At 41.1% G+C, this 19,961-nt stretch overlaps 1 protein-coding gene across 3 annotated transcripts in view; it reads right to left on the reverse strand.

Moving 5' to 3' along the window:
* Positions 1–19,961, reverse strand: part of IL1R1 (interleukin 1 receptor type 1) — a 72,957-nt gene that overhangs the window by 35,456 nt on the left and 17,540 nt on the right. The gene's annotated exons all lie outside the window — the stretch shown is intronic.

The following is a 19,961-nucleotide window of genomic DNA, read 5'->3' on the forward strand; positions in this document are numbered from 1 at the left end:
ACTGGACCCTGATTTGTTTTGAGGCCCTAATGAGCCATCCTCCTCTGAGGAGACATTGAGTAGATGATGATGGCTTCCCTCCTAACAGAACTCACACCCTCCCTTCCTATATCCCTTCCAGGCTGGGCAGGCGCTGGCCCAGACAAAGAAAATAGCAGCAATAATTCATCAGTGCAAATGCTGCCTTGTGGTCTGGAATGATGATAACCTCTCTTAATTTTTTTTTTTTTTATCTGGTTCCAGTGTTTGCATCTGCTTCCTCTTGCTCCAAGGAACGGGCTCAACTCTATGGCCAGTAACATGGTATTGTGAAAATTCATCAGATGGCCACATCTCTTTAGGATTCCTTTTTAGAGTGTGGTTTTTGAAACCTTAGGATCACCAGGAGAGAGATCTGGACCCCTGACTCCCAGATCAGTCACATGAAACTCTCTGGGGCTGAGGTGGCCCAAATGCCAGTGTTACTGAAACTCCCAGGTGGGGGTGACTGGGTGGCTCAGTGGGTTAAACCTCTGCCTTTGGCTCAGGTCATGATCTCAGGGTCCGGGGATCAAGCTCCACATTGGGCTCTCTACTCAGCAGGGAGCTGCTTTCCCCTCTCTCTCTGCCTGCCTCTCTGCCTACTTGTGACCTCTCTCTCTGTATCAAATAAATAAATGCAATCTTAAACACACACACACACACACACACACACACACAAACACCTTCCAGGTGATTCCAACGGGCCCCCAGGGTTGGGAACACCTGTTCTTCTAAGCCCAAGGCCCCACCGTGATGGTGATAGTTCACCAACAACTAGCATTGTTGGTGAAATAAACACATCTCACCATTTATACAGTGAAGGTTTTTAAACAGTTTACAAGTTGAGAGTAAAATTGATCTGTGAAGTCATGTGGAAATTAAAATTATACTTTTCCTTGTTTTTTTCTTCATATTCTGATGCTTCCCACCCACCCCTAGGCCAACTATCCTGCTAGACACATGGGCCCCTAGACTCAGATAAGACAAACACCCCTCTAATATGAGGACGGGTTTTGAAGCCCTCCCCTTCTCACCTATAACCACTGTCCTATCTGGCACCTTGAATTCACCTCCTCCCTTCTTCAGCCATGCTAACCACTTTCCCCGACTCCCTCTTCCCTTTGTTTCCTAGGTAGCTCATGTGTCCACCTGTCCTGCTGCATACCAGAGCTGAAGACTTGTGAGGCGGAGATTGTCATGCCTGTATACTCTGGTCTCAGTCACATGCACATGCTCTGAATGAGAGTGTGTCCTTCAGTGTGAGACATGCCCTTCACGAAGGCAATGCCAACTGTGTTTGAGAAACAGAAATAACAGCCAGAGTCTTGTGACACAATCTTAAGTGTGTCTCCCTCACTGCCTTCCCACCTCTGAGACTCCTCTTATTTGGAAGACTTGGCCACCCTCCAGACCACCTTTCTTGAGAGACCATCTCCCTGGGGATTTGGGGGCACCTGGATGGCTCTGTTGGTTAAGTGTCCGAGTCCTGATCTCAACTTGAGTTTTGATCTCAGGGTCATGAGTTCAAGCCCCGCTTCAGACTCTGCGCTGGACCACCGTGGATCCTACTTTTAAAAAAAGAGATCATATTTCATATGCCCTCCCATCAAGCTGCTCAAATCCCCTTCTTTGAGAGGAAGATCTAATAGTGCACAAGAAACAAAGTCCTGGACACCGTCAGGGACATCACAGTCCATCAGGACCATCATAGCAAAGCCCTATGTCCAGAATGGTCTGTGCCAAGGGGCAGCTATGACCATAGAGCTTCCTGGGCCTGAGGACGGGCTGTTTCACAAACGATGATGCAACACTCCCAGGGTATTTCAGTCCCCAGAGCCTCCAAAGGAGCTGCTAAGGGGTAAGAAGGGCAACGCTGAGAGCAGCCTTGGCAGCTGGGGACACTGGGGCAAGTGTGATCCCAGCTGGGGTCGTTAAGTCCAGAGAATGACCTATGGACAGAGACCCTCCCCAGACAGCAGGACAAGCAGTGATAGGCCATGCCCTTCACCTCCACCACCCCCAAAGAACCCCAGTGACTGTCCAGAAGGACAAAAGGGGTTGGGAGAGGGAAGGATTCTGCAAAGAAGAGATGGAGCCTTGAACCAGTGGAGACTCTGAATTGGCCAGATTTTTTTTTTTTTTTTCTGATGCTAGAGATGGAAATGAAGATCCGTGGGCTAAGTTGACTTCTGTTTGTGGAAAATAAAATTACATCTTCGCACACAGGGCCTCTGTGATTCTTGCTACACCTCTTTTTTGTTATTTATAGACCTGCCAGTAACTGCTCACAGAACCACAGTGTTCCCAGAGAGAGATTTAAAAACCACTGTCCTACATGGACTTCCTTCTACAGCCTCATTTTGTGTTCCTTTCACAAATTTTCCACCTCCTGACCTCCAAATAACCACTTTTTCAATCTGTGTCTTGTAGTACCTCCCACTACTGCCCCTTCTCGTTTTAATTGGCTCAGTCCTGTCCCTTCCTCCAAGCAGTTAGCTGTGGGTTTCTCTTATCGTCTTCCCGTTCAAATTCCTCCGATTTTGCAAGACCTTTACCAACCAGAAAGCAGCATGTGAACTTGAGATGGGAGCAGAGGAGAAAGTGGAGAGTATCATAAAATTGCCTCGGGCAGTACACTGTTTCTTAACTTCCTTTATAAGAGGAGGACGAAAAGACGGACAAGGCAGGCAGGCAGTCACACCAACTTCTTGTCCTAATTGCAGCTTTAATGTCACTCAGTGAAAGCAACTGTGCGCCAAAGGCTTCTTGCACCTGGTTTTTTTCCACGCTCACAACACAGAAACAGCACAGCAAGCTGCAGAGACTCATAGACTCGGTGGCTTCTAAGAACAGCTGCACCTAATGGAACCAGACGGGTGGCCTCTTTCTTATGCCAGGTCTTGATTCAAACATTGGTTCAACACATAAAAGTCAAAGCACCAGTAACCAAACCACCCATCCCCATCCAAAAGGTAGCTGTGACCAGCTTCCCACATCAGCTGAGAGGGGCCTGTTAAAGCCTTTGTCCTCAGTCATATATGAGACACAAAACAAAAATCCTGCCTTCCTTAAGACTCATTTTTTAAATTTATTTTTTATTTTCAGCATAACAGTATTCATTATTTTTGCACCACACCCAATGTTCCATGCAATCCATGCCCTCTCTAATACCCACCACTTGGTATCCCAACCTCCCCCCCACACCCCTTCAAAACCCTCAGATTGTTTTTCAGAGTCCATAGTCTCTCATGGTTCACCTCCCCTTCCAATTTCCCCCAACTCCCTTCTCCTCTCTAACTCCCCATGTCCTCCATGCTTAAGACTCATTTTTAAACATAACGAAAGTACTGGCTGCCTTAAATGCTTTTCCAGGTATTTCTACAGGGTCCCACCCTCTTTGGTTCTCTGTAATTTTCTGGTAACTCATCTCTGTGTTTTCTCTTTTCCACAAGCACCTTCCAAAATCCAGATTCATGTTGCGGCCTCTCAATTTTTTGATCCTTTCTAAACATCACTGTCAATTTGTTTTCTTTCAGTGGTTCCCTTTTAATATGATCACTGTAGTAGATGGAAGATGGCTGCAAATTCTTTGCTTTGCCAATCAAGAAGTGAAGTCTGATTTCCCTCCCCTTGAATCTGGGCTGGGCTCGCTGCCTTACTCAACCAGTATCAACCAATAGAATGAGGTGGAACTGACTTTTTGGAACTTCAGGAACCAGGTCATCAAAAAACCCTTCGGCTTCTTCTTAGGTTTCTTGAAACACTCACTCCTGGTGCCCGAAGCTGTCAGGTAAGAGGTGTTAGTCTCCTGGGACTGCCATCCTAAACCACATGGACATCATCACATGGAGGCACTCCAGTCTGTAGCCCCAGATGACAGCCAGAACCAACTCCCACCATGGGAGAGTCTCCAAAGGAGAACCACCCAGCTGAGTCCCATCAATCCCAGAACCATGAAAAACAAAATGGTACATTGTTGTTTTAAGTCACTGAGTTTGTGACACAATACTAGGTAAGCAAAGCAATGACCCTACTCAGGAATGTGTGCCGACTCTCTGTTGACCTGTCCCGTAGCATACAGAGTCAGTAGAGCATGCAAGTTCTCTTTGAATGAAAATGACACCTGGCCTCCCTCCTCCAGTATCACGTCTGGCCACTGCCCAGTTACTAGACTTCCTGAAAATTGTGATTATGACTATCTCACCAGCAAATAAAGGAAAAGTGAGAGTTTGGGGATAGTCGAACAGGTTTACCTTTAAATATGGTATTTTGAGTAAAAGAAGTAGCTATAACCTTGTACTTTTCAGCAATTGCTAACTGCAAGATGATTTAGTTTCTAGTGTTGTTATTCAGTGGTTTTCCAAGAAACAGAGCAACTCAGGAAAAGTAAATGCAGAAGATCTGTGCTATCCAATACATGGGACCTCCAGAAACATGAAGCTATTTAAATTATTTAAAATTAAGAATTCAGTTCCTCCAGTTGCCCTAGCTATACTTCAGGAGCTCAATAGCCACACGTCACTAGTGACTACCATATTGGACAGCACAGCCATAGACCATTTCCATCACTGTAGAATGTTCTATTGGATGTTGCTACTCTACAGTCTAGACAATTCAGGGCCTCTGGACTAGAGGTCCTTTTCTGGGGCACTAGTTTTCATCCAAAATAAACAATCTGCTCATTTTAAATCTATACCCAAGAAAGAATCTTCACACCTTCCTCTTTCCTTCTGATCAACTGTGTCATCATTCAGTCTACCTTTCATTGCTCAGCTAAATCATACAAGATCATATGTTTTCTCTATATTTTATGTGCTCATTTTTTGTAAGTACTTTATATTCATCAGTATATGAATATACCTTGTCCATAATTTTTTCATGTCTATATCCCAAGATCTTCAGGGAGAGGAACCATGTATTGGGGAAGGGGTGGATATCTCCATCCCCTGTCCTAGAATATTCGTATACAACTCTGAATGTCAGAAGCAGTCAACTGACCAGGTAAAAGGAGAATGCAGAGAAGTTTTTTATGATAAGTGTCACCCCAAGCTTTTATTGCACCCACAAATGATTTCTTGCAGAGACAACACTATTGTCCACAGTCACAAGATCATAAAATCAGCAACAGGATATTTATTATTTTTTGGTTTAAAAAGAGAAAGAAAGAGACCAAGATTCAAAGTACAATTGTGTTAGCATTGTAAAATCTTACATGCTACATTCATTCCTTTTTGTTATTCTCTAAGGAAAAGATCATTTACGGTGCTTTGCCCTATTGCTTTGACATATTAACTGTGTGCTTGTAAAGTAACTTGATGGTTTCCCAATCTGGACATCAAAATAATGACACAGAGAAACAGTCTCAGAGAAGGTTCCCAAGGAGAAGTGTGGGTGGCATCCAGAGCCCAGGCTTTCCTAAGAGCCTAAGGAACGAAAGTGCATAAGATTTTGAATGCAGAGAAAAGCCCTAGGAAGAGAGTTTTTCCCTATGCTGTCCCAGGAAAAGGAGAGGAAGTCGAGAATAAAACACAATGCTTAGAAAGTATTGAGCACTTTCTCCACCTTCCCCGCTCTATGTATGGAAGTAGTGAAGTAGATACATAGAAGTCTCAGGGAAAGGCAGCAACTGGGAAAGACAAATGCCGTCTGCAGAGAAACCCAAGCCAGGCAGGGCAGGGAGAAGAAACCACAGACAAGAACTGTGCAGGCACACGGTAGGTTCAAGGGCAGAACCACACCCCTGTTGCTACCCTCTCAAATGCTGATCTTGTACATCTTCTTTCCAGTTTATCTCAACGTTTTTCATATTACTGATATGAAAATGATGTCAATAATATTGACAATGATATTATCAATTGTAAAGGGTATGGCTTTTAAATTTTGATGCTTGACTATTTATTATTAGTATATGGAAATCCAACTGGTTTTTGCATATTGATCTTGTGATCCACAAAACCCATTTATTCTAGTAGCTTTTTATTGATTTCATAGGATTTTCTAAGTAAATCACCATGTTGTCTGCACATAAAGACAGTTTTACTTCTTCTCTTCCAATCTGGGTGGTTTTTATTTCTTTTCTTGATTTTTTACACCAGCTAGATCCTTTAGTACCATACTTAATAGAAGTGAAGAAAGTGGACATTCTTGCCATGTTCCTAATCTTAGGGGAAATCTTCCAGTCTATGATGTTAGCTCTAGGTCTTCCTTAGATGCCCTTTATCTGGTACACTTCAATTCCTAATTTTCTGAGAATTTTTATCAGGAATAGAAGTCAGATTTTGTCAAATGCTTTTTATGCATCTGTTGAGATCATTCCATGGTCTTCCTTTTTTAGTTTTTACAATTTTTTATGATTTTTTAACAATTTTTACAAGAAATTCTTTTTTAGTTAATACAGTAAATTATATGTATCAACTTTCCATTGCTAAGCCAACTTGGCATTCCTGGGATAAAGCCTTCTTGGCCATGATGTATTAGCATCTTTATATATCATTGGAATGGATTTACTAGTATTTTGTTTAGAATTTTTATGTCTTTCTTCCTGAGGAATGTTGGTCTATAATTATTTTTTCTTGTAATATCTTATCTGGTTTTGATATCCAAGTAATGCTAACCTCAAAAAGTTGGGGAGAACTCATGAGTCAGGAAATGTTTATTCCTCTTCAATTTTCTAGAAAAGTCTCTCAGAATTGATATTATTTCTTCCTTAAGTGTTTGGCAGAACTTGCCAGGGAAGTTATTTGGGCCTGCAGTTTTCTTTCTGGGAAGATTTTCAACTACAAATCAATTTCTTTAACAGATAGGAGCCTATTCAAGTCATCTGTTTCTTCTTCAGTGATATTGGTAGTTAGTGTCTTTCAAAGAAATTATCCAGTTCATGTAAGTGTCAATGCTTTCAGCATAACTTTATTCCTAATATTCTGTCATTATCCTTTTATTTATTTTTTTAAATTTAAGTTCCATTAGCCAACATATAGTACATCATTAGTTGCAGATGTAGTGTTCAATGATTCATCAGTTGCAAATAACATCCAATGCTCATCACATCATGTGCCCTCCTTAATGCCCATCACCCAGTGACCCCATCCCTCCAGCAACCTTCAGTTTGTTTCCCAGAGTTGAGAGTCTCCAGTGGTTCATTTTCCTCCCTGATTTCTTCCCATTCAGTTTTTCCCCTGTGATCCTCTGTGCTATTTCCTATATTCCACATATGAGTGAAACCATATGATAATCATCTTTCTTTGATTGACTTATTTCACTTAGCATAATTATCTTTCTAATATTTATTGTGTAGTGCACTGATATTACCTAAGCCCTGATATTTATATTTCTGTCTTCTCTTTTATTCTTGATCATGCTATCCAGACAGCTACCAATTTTACTACTCTCCTCAAAGCATCAGGTTTTGGTGTCATTGATTTCTCTGTTATATTTCTGTTTCCTATTTCATTGCTCTCTGCTTTGATCTTTATTATCTTCTGCTTGCTTTACATGTGATTTGTGTTTCTTTTTCTGGTTACAGTGGATGCCAAGGTCATGGACTTTACACTTTCCTGCCTATATATTTATTTGTTTATTTGTTTATTTTAGAGAAAGGGGAGCAGAGGGAGAGAAACTCTCAAGCAGGCTCCACATCCAGCATGGAGCCCGATGTGGGGTTCAATCCCACAACCCTAAGATCATGACTTGAGCCAAAATCAAGTGTCAGATGCTTAATCAACTGAGCCATCCAGGCATCCTAATATATATATATTAGGATATATATGTATATATATATATATATATATATATATATATATATATACACAGACACACACACATACATACACACACACATACTGTATATGATATATGTGTATATATAAACACACATACATACATACAGTGAAATACTACTCAGCCATAAAAATGAATAAAACCTTGCCATTTGCAGCAATGTAAGTGGACCTAGAGGGTATTAGACTAAGTGAAATAAGTCAGTCAGAGAAATACAAATGCCATATGATTTCACTTGTGTGTGGAATCTAAAAAACAAAATGAAACAGAAATAGACACATAGATATGGGAAATAGACCAGTGGTTGTTGCAGGGGAGGGGTTTAGGGTAGGCAAACAAGTGAAGGGGATTAAGAGGTACAACTTCCAGTTTAAAATAAATAAGTCGTGGGGCACCTGGGTGGCTCAGTGGTTTAAGCCTCTGCCTTCAGCTCAGGTCATGATCTCAGGGTCCTGGGATCGAGCCCCACATTGGGCTCTCTGCTCAATGGGGAGCCTGCTTCCCCCTCTCTCTCTGCCTGCCTCTCTGCCTATTTGTGATCTCTCTCTGTCTATCAAATAAATAAATAAAAATCTTTAAAAAAATAAATAAAATAAAATAAATTAAGTCGTGAGGATGAAAGTCACAACATGAGGAACATAGTCTATAATATGGTAGTGACTTTGTATGGTGACAGAAGGTAAAGGTGATCATTATGTAATGTATAAAATCATACTATGTTGTCCTCTGAAACTAATATGATATTGTATGTCAATCATACTTCAATTTTTAAGAAGAAATTTAAAATACTATAGTTCCATCTTTTCTTGACTGGATTTTCTGCTATGTGTGGCATTCACTTCACTTTTATATATGTTATAAACCTCACACCACATTATCACTGCTTCTTTTTAAATAGTCAATTTTCTCTTAAAGGAATTTAAGTCATGATTTCATTACTATTTCAAGGGCTCTTTATTTCTCTGGATAGCCCCAATCTCTGTCTACATTTTCCTTCTTTCTAAAGGATTGCCTTTAATATTTTGTAGTTAGGTCTGCCTGTGATGAATTCACGTTTTATATATTTGAAACAGCTTAATTTTGCCTTTGTATTTGGATATTTTCATTGTGTATAGAATTCTAGGTTGACAGTATTTTTTTCAGTACTTTAGAGACATTGCTTCAAAGTCTTCTAGCTTACACTACTTCTGTGAGGAATCTGCCATCTTGTCATCCTTGTTCTTCTGTGTGCTCTTTCACTGACAGCTTTTAAGATTTTATTACTTAACACCAGTTTTAAACAATTTGATTATCACAGAATGTAATGTATTTTTCTCTGTGTTTTTCAGGGTTCATTGAACTTCTTGGATCAACGGGACTGTAATTTTCATCCAATTTGGAAAAACTCTGGCCATTGTTCAAATATTTCTTCTGTCACCCCTCCTTCATCTGGGGGACTTCAGTCATATGCGTAACCATCTGCTTGAAATTGTCCTACAGTTCACTGATACTTCTGTCCTTCTCTTTGTTCATTTGTTTCTCTCCTATGTGTTTCATTTTGATAGTTTCTATTGTGTTTTTAAATCATTAATCTATTCTTCTGCTACGTCCAATACAGTATATTTTGATCTCAGACACTGCAGTCTTCATCTCTAGAAGTTAGAGATGGGTCTCTTTTTTATTTTTAACATCTTCTACTTCTCTATTTACTGTTTCAAATATATGGAATACAGTGATAATAACCTTTCAAATGTCTTGGTCTCTAATTGCCTTGGTCTCTAACTCTAACATCCGTGTTGGTTTTAGTTCGTTCTGATTGATTAATTGCTCTCCTCTTTATTTTTCTACTTCTTTGCAATCACAGTAATTTCTTTTTTTTAATATTTTATTTATTTATTTGACAGAGAGAGAGAGAGAGAACACAAGTAGGCAGAGAGGCAGGCAGAAAGGGGGGTGGAGGGAGGCAGGCTCCCTGCTGAGCACAGAGGCTGATGCGGGGCTCGATCCCAGGATCCTGGGATCATGACCCGAGCCGAAGGCAGAGGCTTAACCCACTGAGCCACCCAGGTGCCCCCACAGTAATTTCTTTTTAGATGACAAATAGTGTGAATTTAACTTGTTGGATGCTGGGTATTTTTGTGTTGGGGGATACATTTTTCTTATTGGAAGTGCCTCAGTTATTTTGGGTCTTGGCTTTATGACACGTTAGGCAGGGCTGTGGCAGCATTCAGCATGAGGCTCATTTTGCCCCACTGCTGAAACCCTTAATCCTCATGCCCTACCAAATGCCTATAAGTTATGAGGCTCTCCAGTCTGGCTTTTTGGAACAGAAATTATTCTTGGCCTTGTGTATGGTCTACTATTTTATTTACCCCTGTAGGATAGTGTATTTTCTGGCCTCAGGTAGTTGCCTCATACATATGCTCTTCTGTACTCTGCTATACTCTTAAGGGGGACGCCCTGCAGACTTGAAGTTCTTCCTCATTGCAACTCTCCCCTCTCTGGTATCTATTCTGTCAACTACAGCCATCTTGGTCTCCCTTTTTGTTTAGCTTTATCTCAATTCAGTTTGCTGGGAAGTTTGCTGGTTTCCACCTGGGTCTCCCTTTCCTATGGAAGTGGTTGGACTCTCTTCCTTAGCCTGAAAGCTCTCTCAAATAGGTAAGCAGGAGCAATCTCTCTGGGTTTCCTGGCCTTCAATGGAAGAGGTCCAGTGCCTTAAAAACCCTGGCTTCATGTATTTTGTGTAGTTTTTTTGTTGTCTGCGATGAGAAGTAAATCCAGGCCTTATTAGTCAATCTTGCTGGCAGCAGAACTTGGCTACACAGCTTCCAGAGTTTCCATGACAGTCGGCCGTGAACATGGCCATCTTTACACATCTCAAAAAATTTTTCCTTTTAATTTTGTTTGGGAAAGTTTTTTGAAATATTAATAAAACATAACCTAGAATTAATAAAGCTTAGCCAGGACTGAGACTTTTGAGGAAGGAAGTAAACTGTGAATGATATCAGGTAAAGGACAATGTGACAACTGATGGGTCCCAGAGGCAGAAAGACCAAGATTGTGCCCAGGGAGTGGAAAGGGAAGAAAGTGAAGGGAGGAGGAAGGGAAGGAAGGAAGAAAAGAAGTGGGGTAGAAGACATATAAAGTCCAAAGAACCAAGTTAATCTATCTCTAGGGTTGCAAAACCCAAGAAATTAAAAGGAAGAATTATTAGCAATTGTGATTGGTTGAAAACAGGTATCAGGAGGGCAAAGTTGAGAGGAAATTCTATGAGTGTTCAAAAAAATTGTTAAAAAGAACAAATATTTTATATTAGTTGTTCTCAGAGATCTCTGAGATCCTTTCAGAGGTCCACAAGGTCAAAACTACTTTGATAATGACTCAAAGATGGTACATATCTTCTTCACATATATATATTCTCTTTCAAGTATACAGTGGGTTTTCCAGAAGCTACATGATGTCTATCTCGAAGACTGAATGCAGAAGCAGATATGAGAATTTGTCTGTCTTCTATTGAGCCGAATATTCAAGAGATTTCCAGAACAATGTAAAACAATGCTACTTTTTCAATTTTTTTTGTTTTCAAAGTATATTTTTGTAAAAGAAATGTGATTTGTGTTAATAGGTGATAATTTTATGTTTATTCTAAGATGATCAATAAAATTTTATTTTTTATTTTGTTTTAATTTCTAATAGTTTCCAATCAACAGAGTTCACCACATAAACTAACCTCTTTAAAGTTCTCAATAATTCTTCGGATCATAAAAGGGTCCTTAGCCCACAAGTCTGAGAACCTCTGTTCTGCCTAAAGCTTTTGCAGCCTTATGGAGACCCCTGTGTACTTCATGGAAGTATCTTCCCAGGAACAACGATGAAGGGCAGATCAAGAAGTCAGAGGGAGAATCACCCCCAACACCATCTGCTTCATCTTTTACCCAGAATGTGAAATGATAACTCACAGAACAGCAGCCTCCATAAGCGCCACCTGCCAGAAACTGGGTCTAAACTCATCCCTGAGATCTGAAATGCTCTTTTAGGTAGTACAAGTCCCACCACAAATTTCTCAATGTTTGCAAAATCACCAGTGTTGTTTCTAATCTACTGCATCATAATGTCCCCACGCTTCATCTGATCCATGCCTAATAACTGATCATTTGTGAAGGAAAGAAATGTGTTAACTATCAAGCAACTATTACATGTCTGACAGTCATTTAGATGCTTTAATAGGACATCACATTTATGCTCACCATGCTATGAACAGCGTCACTCTCCCCTTGTTTTAGAGACAGAAACAAAGCTTAAGGAATTTGCCCAAGATTATTCAGTGAGTGGAATAACCTGTTGGAACTCAGCTCACTCTCCAAAGCTGCTGGTCTTTGCCAGTCACACTGCAACCTTTCACTGCCCTGCCATTTATCATTGTTGTGGTATCATTGTTTGTAAAGTAAAAAACACCTTAAAACATAGGAAGTCTGCTTTCCACAACTACAGGGAGAAGAGCCAAGTGGTTGCAAGTGTAGACAGTTGACTTGGACTGCTTAGGTCCCAGCTCTATCACGTACTAGCTGTGTGGTACTGAGCAAGTCACTAAACTTCTCTGTTTGCCTGATGGAAAAATAATGTTATTAATAGTACCTTTTTTATTGGGTTGTTGTGAGGACTGAATAATATGGACAGAATACTTAAACATGGTCTAATACATGGTCAATAATAGAGATGATCATTATTTGCCATACATCAGTTAAATTTGGGTACCTTACTCAGGATCTCTGAACCTGTAAAATAGGTATAAAATACCTGCCCAGTTATACCAGGGAGTTATTGAGAAAAATCACAGATAATGAATGTACCTGGAAGTATTTTTAACTGAATGATATGCAAATAAGCAAACATTATAGAAGCTCTATACGGCAAAAAATCCTAATGTGATGTCATTTTGAATAGAAGGTTTTCTGGTAAAGAGTACATCAGCATTTCTGGCTGACAGAGTATGTACTTGTCACCACTGCTGATAAATTCCTCATTCCAAAAACACTAACCAAAACCATATTTAAAAAGCCGGATATTTCTGCACAAACTGGCAAGGCTAAAGTAATCAAGTGTGAAATGTAAAAGAACTTGGTCCCTGCGATAGGGCAGTGCATTTTGCCAATATCGTGACGACTCTCAGGCACTGAAATCTAAACGTCCTCAGAGATAACAGAAGCACTTAAAACAAACCAAAGGTCAGTTCGAGACCAGAAGTTTCTCAACATTCCTTACGTAAACTCAGAAATTCAATTATTGCCATGCCAAAGTTGTTCTGTTTCTCTTCATTTTTCATTGTTAAAAAGCTCTACCAAACTTGAATCATTTCCTGTCTTGACAACAGCAACATCTTTTTCCCATTCTTTCTCCACTACTAAACTCCAAATCGCTATTGCCAAAGAAATGCTCCTTGCCAAAGAGGTAGCTGAAGCCCAGGACCTGGATGTCCCCCACACACATGCACACAAGAGAGTGCACACACAGCCGTAGCCCACCAGCCGTAGCCCATCTGAAGTCCACGTATCTTCTGGCACACTGTCTCTATAACCTTGTGATCTTGTTCATAACCTTCTATGCCTCCTACCGTGTAAGCCCCATGAGGGTAGGGTTTGGGTCTGTTTCTTTCACTGTTGTACTGCCATTGTCTAGAAGAAAGCCTGACATGCAGTAGGTGCATTTTAAATTATTTACTGAATGAATGAATGAATCACTTAACTCTGCACATTGAAGGCTCTTAGATGTTTGATTTCGGTATTTTTCATTTGTTCCATTTAACAGTGTTTTACCTTCTTTGCCCCAACTCTTCCACAATCAATTTTTTCTTAACCATCTTTATTTCACCAGGAACTAGCCATGAATATGCAGGTCGTTATCACGAAAACAACTTATCTGTTCTAGGTCCTTCTAAGGGTAGGTGGGGAGCAAAGCCAGCCAATGGGACTTTACAATATGGAGACCTGGAGCAAAGTGTTTCTCACCCTCAACCATACAGCTGCCATATACTAGAAAGGACCCAGAAAAAGGATTTACATAAGAACTTAGCCTGCTGTTCCAATTCATGGCTTGCATTTGGACTAACAAGTGGGCTGGAAAGAGAATTGATGTTCAAACCCTCCTCTTTCAAATGCAGACTGGATAGCCACTGGCCCTAGATACAGGAAAGGGGCCTCATGAATCAGAGAGATGACTGAGTCAGTGGGCCCCACTTCTGGATGTACACCCATGTCTCATGCACATTCCAGAACCCTACTTCCTCAGCAGAATCTCACCACAGATGGTGCCTGGAAATCTGTATGACTAAAGAGCTACCAATTGCTCCACAGATCAACACCTATTAACCAACAATCCCCCTAAGGGCTCTTCCAACCCATGATTATGAGAAAATAGATCTTCGGAAGGGGAACAGCACACCCTAGGGTATTTCTAAGTCTAGATGGAAGTACTTTAGGGTGTCTCTTTGGGCAGGTGCTTCATTTAGTGGACAGAAGTCTGGGATACTAGAGGTTCTGCAATACCCAGGACAGTACCATACAACAAAATGTCCTTCATACTACAAAACTATCAAATATCCCACCAGACCAGAATGTGAGTAAAACCTGAGCCTGGAGCCTAACTCTGTTTTTCACAGAATCACAGAGTAATTTTTGTGCCATTTTAAGATGTACTCAATTTTCAGGAGATGCAGCTACCACAAAAATTGAGGGGAGGTAGAACTTTATTTTTTCTGGAACTTTAAAAAAGATTTTTACACCACCGGAGAAAATCACATCATCAACGGCAATGCCACTAATGATAGGTGAATCTCCAGAGAGACACAGACTGTTTTCATCTGTTTGTAGTTTGCAGCTGCCACATTACAGACCTCTCTGGGTGTCCCTGCAAGCATCTGACAATTTCTTTGTGTCTTCCGGTTCAGTCATACCCAAGTCTGTACATGTGGAATTGAATGTGAAATAACTTTCATTTCTCCTTCACATCATGGTTAGGGTAATAGAGTTAAATATTTTTTTAAGATTTTATTTATTTACTTTAGTGGGGGGAGGGAGAGTCAAAGGGAGAGGGAGAGAGAGAAAACCTCAGACTCTGTGCTGAGTGTGGAGCCTGATGCAGGACTCAATCCCACAACCCTGAGATTGTGACCTGAGCCACAATCAAGAGCTGGACACCTAACTGATTGAGCCACCCAGCTGTCCCTATAGTTAAATTTTTAATATCATGTGTTGATAGGATCTGTTATCAGTAAATTTCATTATAGAATAGTAGAGGGCATTTGTAAAATACTTTTCAAGAAAAAGAGCATTAGGTCCATTGAAGTAAAGAACTACTGATCAAAACCATTTAATTCATCTCTCAAAATAAAGCTACTGGTTGGAGATGACATCCTACTGTCTTTGATTCTACTTTTTCACCGTTAACTTCCTCCCACTTGGTGCTCTATTTAATGATAAGTCTTTTAGGAAAATCATTTCAAATTCCAAGTTTGGCAACATCCAAAGCATCATAAAAGAGGTCTTTTATTCATAGGCAACCCTCCCAGCCCTACCTGTGAGAGTCTCAGCCTTCCTTGTAAACCTTCTTTGAAATATTACACCCAAGACCATGAGAAAGCCTCAACGCAACCAGGCTGACTGACACTCTGGAGTCATAAGTGCCACAGGGAGGCTGAAGGTTCTTAACATTTTGTGCTTCGCCTTTTTAAACATCTCCCTTATTCTCATGTCTCACCTGTGTGCCCCCAAGAGGATATTGGCTGCTGAATGTAACTTAACTCTGAGCTAAGGCCCTCAACCCTTGTCAGAAACTCTTCCCTTTAGTTTCTCAGGAAGCCCTCAGTCCAAGAAACAATAAAAAGGTTTCTGAGACTTATGACCAATGGGGAAAAAAACACTGTCTGTGCCAAGTTAAATCTCAGCTCAGAATCATTCTCTCACAGAGAGATGACAAAGTTGCAAGAATAAATTCTCTACTGTGGTTTTCCCCCCAAGTCACTCTTCAGGGAGAAAACAGCACATGCTAAATGATCAGTGGGTTCTAGATAGTTGGGGAGTGGCTGAGAAAGAGGCTCCAGGAGATCTCCCAGCCATCTGCCTCGAGACCTAGGAGGATGACCACTCAGCCATCTCCTGCATTACCCTTGTCAAACCTTTTCCTGGCAGAGTAGTGAGGGTACCATCTGAGATAACCTCACTCAAAAACCTCCCCTCGCCCTCTTCTACCCTCTCCCCTCCTTTCCTCTCCCGACAGTTTCTTCTATGTCCCCTTCTTTGCTCTCCATCCACCAAGAACAATCCATAGAAGACACTCTATTCACATTTCTATATTTTCTTGGAATTGTACTAGTGTACATTATTTTCAACCATAACATTTTATTGTTGCATAAATGTAAAGCATGTATGCAAAATATCTCCCCTGGCCCTTTCATTTACCATTAATTGTAGTAAATGTGCTTTTGATATACTCATATTTGCTTTCAGCTTGGAATTCTGGGAATACTCCATTCCATAGAACCTAAGAGTATTTATGAGAAAACTCAGCTTGCTTCTCAAAGCGGATTTCACGATGCTTTTCCCAACAAGATAAAAAATGCAACTTCAAATGTAATAAGGCCTGACATTGGTACATGGTACCAATGGTACCACGACATTGGACATCTGTGGTTAAATGTATTTGATGGATGAAACTTTGACATTATATTATATCATCCTTTGAAGCAACACACATTGGACCGGGACATAATATCACCTTAAGGAAATAGACTAAATGTACTTGGTATTTAACTCAAGGCTACATTCAATCTTTCTGCACTCATATAGATGCCTTTGGGTTGGTGTCTACTCAGTGTATAGCATACCCTTATTTCTTGGGAAAGTAAACCAACTTCCCTGACCGCCACTTCCAGTCCATAGGTATGGGCATAGGGAGATACTCTTGGCCTTGGATGGCTGGGCCAAGAGTACTCACTAGATCCAAAGCTGGAATGTTTACATACTCTATCTCGAGGATTTTGCATTGAGCCTGAAATATACAGAGTTAATTTCTATGTGTCATGGATGGAGTCAAAACAAATGTTTTGTTCTTCTTTGGACACAGCTACATCTAGAAGAATGAAACTAGACCATTCTCTTACACCATGCACAGAGATAAACCCGAAATGGATAAAAGACCTCAACATGAGACAAGAACCCATCAGAATCATAGAGGAGAACATAGGCAGTAACCTCTTCAATATCAGCCACAGCAACTTCTTTCAAGATATGTCTCCAAAGGCAAAGGAAACAAAAGTGAAAATGAACTTTTGGGACTTCATCAAGATCAAAAGCTTCTGCACAGCAAAGGAAACAGTCAACAAAACAAAGAGGCAACCCATGGAACGGGAGAAGATATTTGCAAATGCCAGTACAGACAAAAGGTTGATATCCAGGATCTATAAAGAACTTCTCAAACTCAACACACACAAAACAGATAATCGTGTCAAAAAATGGGCAGAAGACATGAACAGACACTTCTCCAATGAAGACATACAAATGGCTATCAGACACATGAAAAAATGTTCATCATCACTAGCCCTCAGGGAGATTCAAATTAAAACCACATTGAGATACCACCTTACACCAGTTAGAATGGCCAAAATTAGCAAGACAGGAAACAACATGTGTTGGAGGGGATGTGGAGAAAGGGGAACACTCTTCCACTGTTGGTGGGAATGCAATTTGGTGCAGCCACTTGGGAGAACAGTGTGGAGATTCCTTAAGAAATTAAAAATAGAGTTTCCCTATGACCCTGTAATTGCACTCCTGGGTATTTACCCCAAAGATACAGATGTAGTGAAAAGAAGGGCCATCTGTACCCCAATGTTTATAGCAGCAATGGCCACGGTCACCAAACTGTGGAAAGAACCAAGATGCCCTTCAATGGATGAATGGATAAGGAAGATGTGGTCCGTATACACTATGGAGTATTATGCCTCCATCAGAAAGGATGGATACCCAACTTTTGTAGCAACATGGACAGGACTGGAAGAGATTATACTGAGTGAAATAAGTCAAGCAGAGAGAGTCAATTATCATATGGTTTCACTTATTTGTGGAGCATAACAAATAACATGGAGGACATAGGGAGATGGAGAGGAGAAGGGAGTTGAGGGAAATTGGAAGGGGAGATGAACACGAGAGACTATAGACTCTGAAATACAACCTGAAGGTTTTGAAGGGACATGGGGTGGGAGGTTGGGGGAGCCTGGTCGTGGGTATTAGGAAGGGCACATACTGCATGGAGCACTGGGTGTGGTGCATAAGCAAGAATTCTGTTATGCCGAAAAGAAATTAACAAAAGAAAAAAAATGAAAAGGGACTCCTTCCTCCGCTGACAGACAACCCCTCCCCCACCAGGGCTGGTTCGGCCTTTCAGGAAGCCAGACTGCTTCTCTGCCTTTGGGTTTCCAGAGGCCCTTGTGAATGTTGACTAAATTTCTTCCTTTCTGCTTGAGAAAGTTTAACTCATTTAAACAAGCCAGTGGCTCTTGCCAGTGCCAGCTCCTGTTGTCTGTAATCAGATCTAGCTGAAAGCCCTCATTCTTACCAGATTTTTTCATAGATTCTTAGATTTGGTTGTTTTTGCAAGATTTGGCTCTCCTCTGTTTCATGTCCACTCATTCATTATCGTGTGTATGGGGTGGGGGTGGGGGGGAGAGAGTGACAGAGAGAACAGGACTGCCAAAGGACAAGGTATTATTACTTACTGATAACACATTTTCTTTTTCCAGAAAGACACACTGAGAAGTCAAAATATCATCAGAAGTGTTCTGAATGATCAAGGATTCAGACAGGAGGATTATTCTAGCATTTAATGGCTTCAGTTTGAGGGGCCTTCATCCTCACCCTGCACCAGGACCTCTCAAGGACTGACTGGCCCACAGCCTGGCTGGGCACTACCCCATTTGTCTGGGAGTCCTTATGTCTTTGCTCTGGGCTTCTTTGAGCCGGACCCATATTTTCTTTTGCTGCATTCCAGGGTGAGCATGGAAGCCAATCTACTGCATCAAGTTGCTCCAATCCCATTTATATTAATTCAGAGAGTGATACTATATACTGGGATTTATATTTCTTGAATACATAAACAACATATATTTTTTCTGGGTCACCCTGTGCTTCTGCTGGGCCAGTGACTTCATACTTTTGAAGAAGAAGCATCCATTACTTTGGGAAGAGGAAGACAGAGGCTAGAACAAACAAGGGATTGCTCATTTTTGAACTACAGAATAGAGTTTAAGGCCATGACCAGGCAATAGCCTAAGCTAAAATGTCATTCACTGTAATATGTGTAATAGGAAAGAAAAAAAATGATGCCAATTAACTATGACCTACCATCTATTGTAAAATGTATCTTAAAATGTGCTGAAAAGGTGTGCCAGGCTTTGTTAAGAGATCAAAGGGATTTATTTGGAACTCCACAAACTGGACTTCACATCTTAAAAGTCAGGGAGGTGGACTGAACCCATACACTGAAGACTAAGCAGGGCTAGACTAGGGCAGTGGAGACTTTCTACCACACAGCTGGGCAGGGAATGTCCTGAAGCTGACGGGAAGAGCCCACAGAAATAGAAAAAGGAGAAAACAAGAGCTAAGTTCCTATAGTCACATCTGGAAGGGGGAGCAGAAACCTATGGTCAGAGGGCAGGTGGCCTCCTCCCTTTGAGGTAGCCTGGGAAGACAGCAATTTTCTCAGAGAAGGGGGACGCAGAGACTGGCTTCTGGCTAGGCAAGGAGGATGGCACAACTGACAAGTTGCCACTGGCAGAGTGGGAAGGGCCTCCAAGAGTTCCTGACACTGGGAGAATGGACAGAGTCCAGGGGCCTCACACCTGCAACAGTGGCAAGGCTCAGAGTTATCAGCACTGGCTGATAGCACCTAAGGACAGGACAGCCACCACTGACAAAGTGGAACAAGACATCTCACCAGGGCCAGATTGGGTTGGGTCCCTGTCCACAATGCCAGCATGGGAAGCAATCCTTATTGGTGTTAGAACGACCATAGGGAGAGGACCAGAAAAATAACAAGAGGGAGGAACCCTGAAAGGCTATCTACCAAGACTTACTGAGATTGAAAATAAATTGTGACTGAGACAAGACTTGTATTTGGGTAAAAACCTTGACATG

The sequence above is a fragment of the Mustela lutreola genome, chromosome 9 (assembly GCF_030435805.1).
Source record: "Mustela lutreola isolate mMusLut2 chromosome 9, mMusLut2.pri, whole genome shotgun sequence".
Lineage (NCBI taxonomy): Eukaryota > Metazoa > Chordata > Mammalia > Carnivora > Mustelidae > Mustela > Mustela lutreola.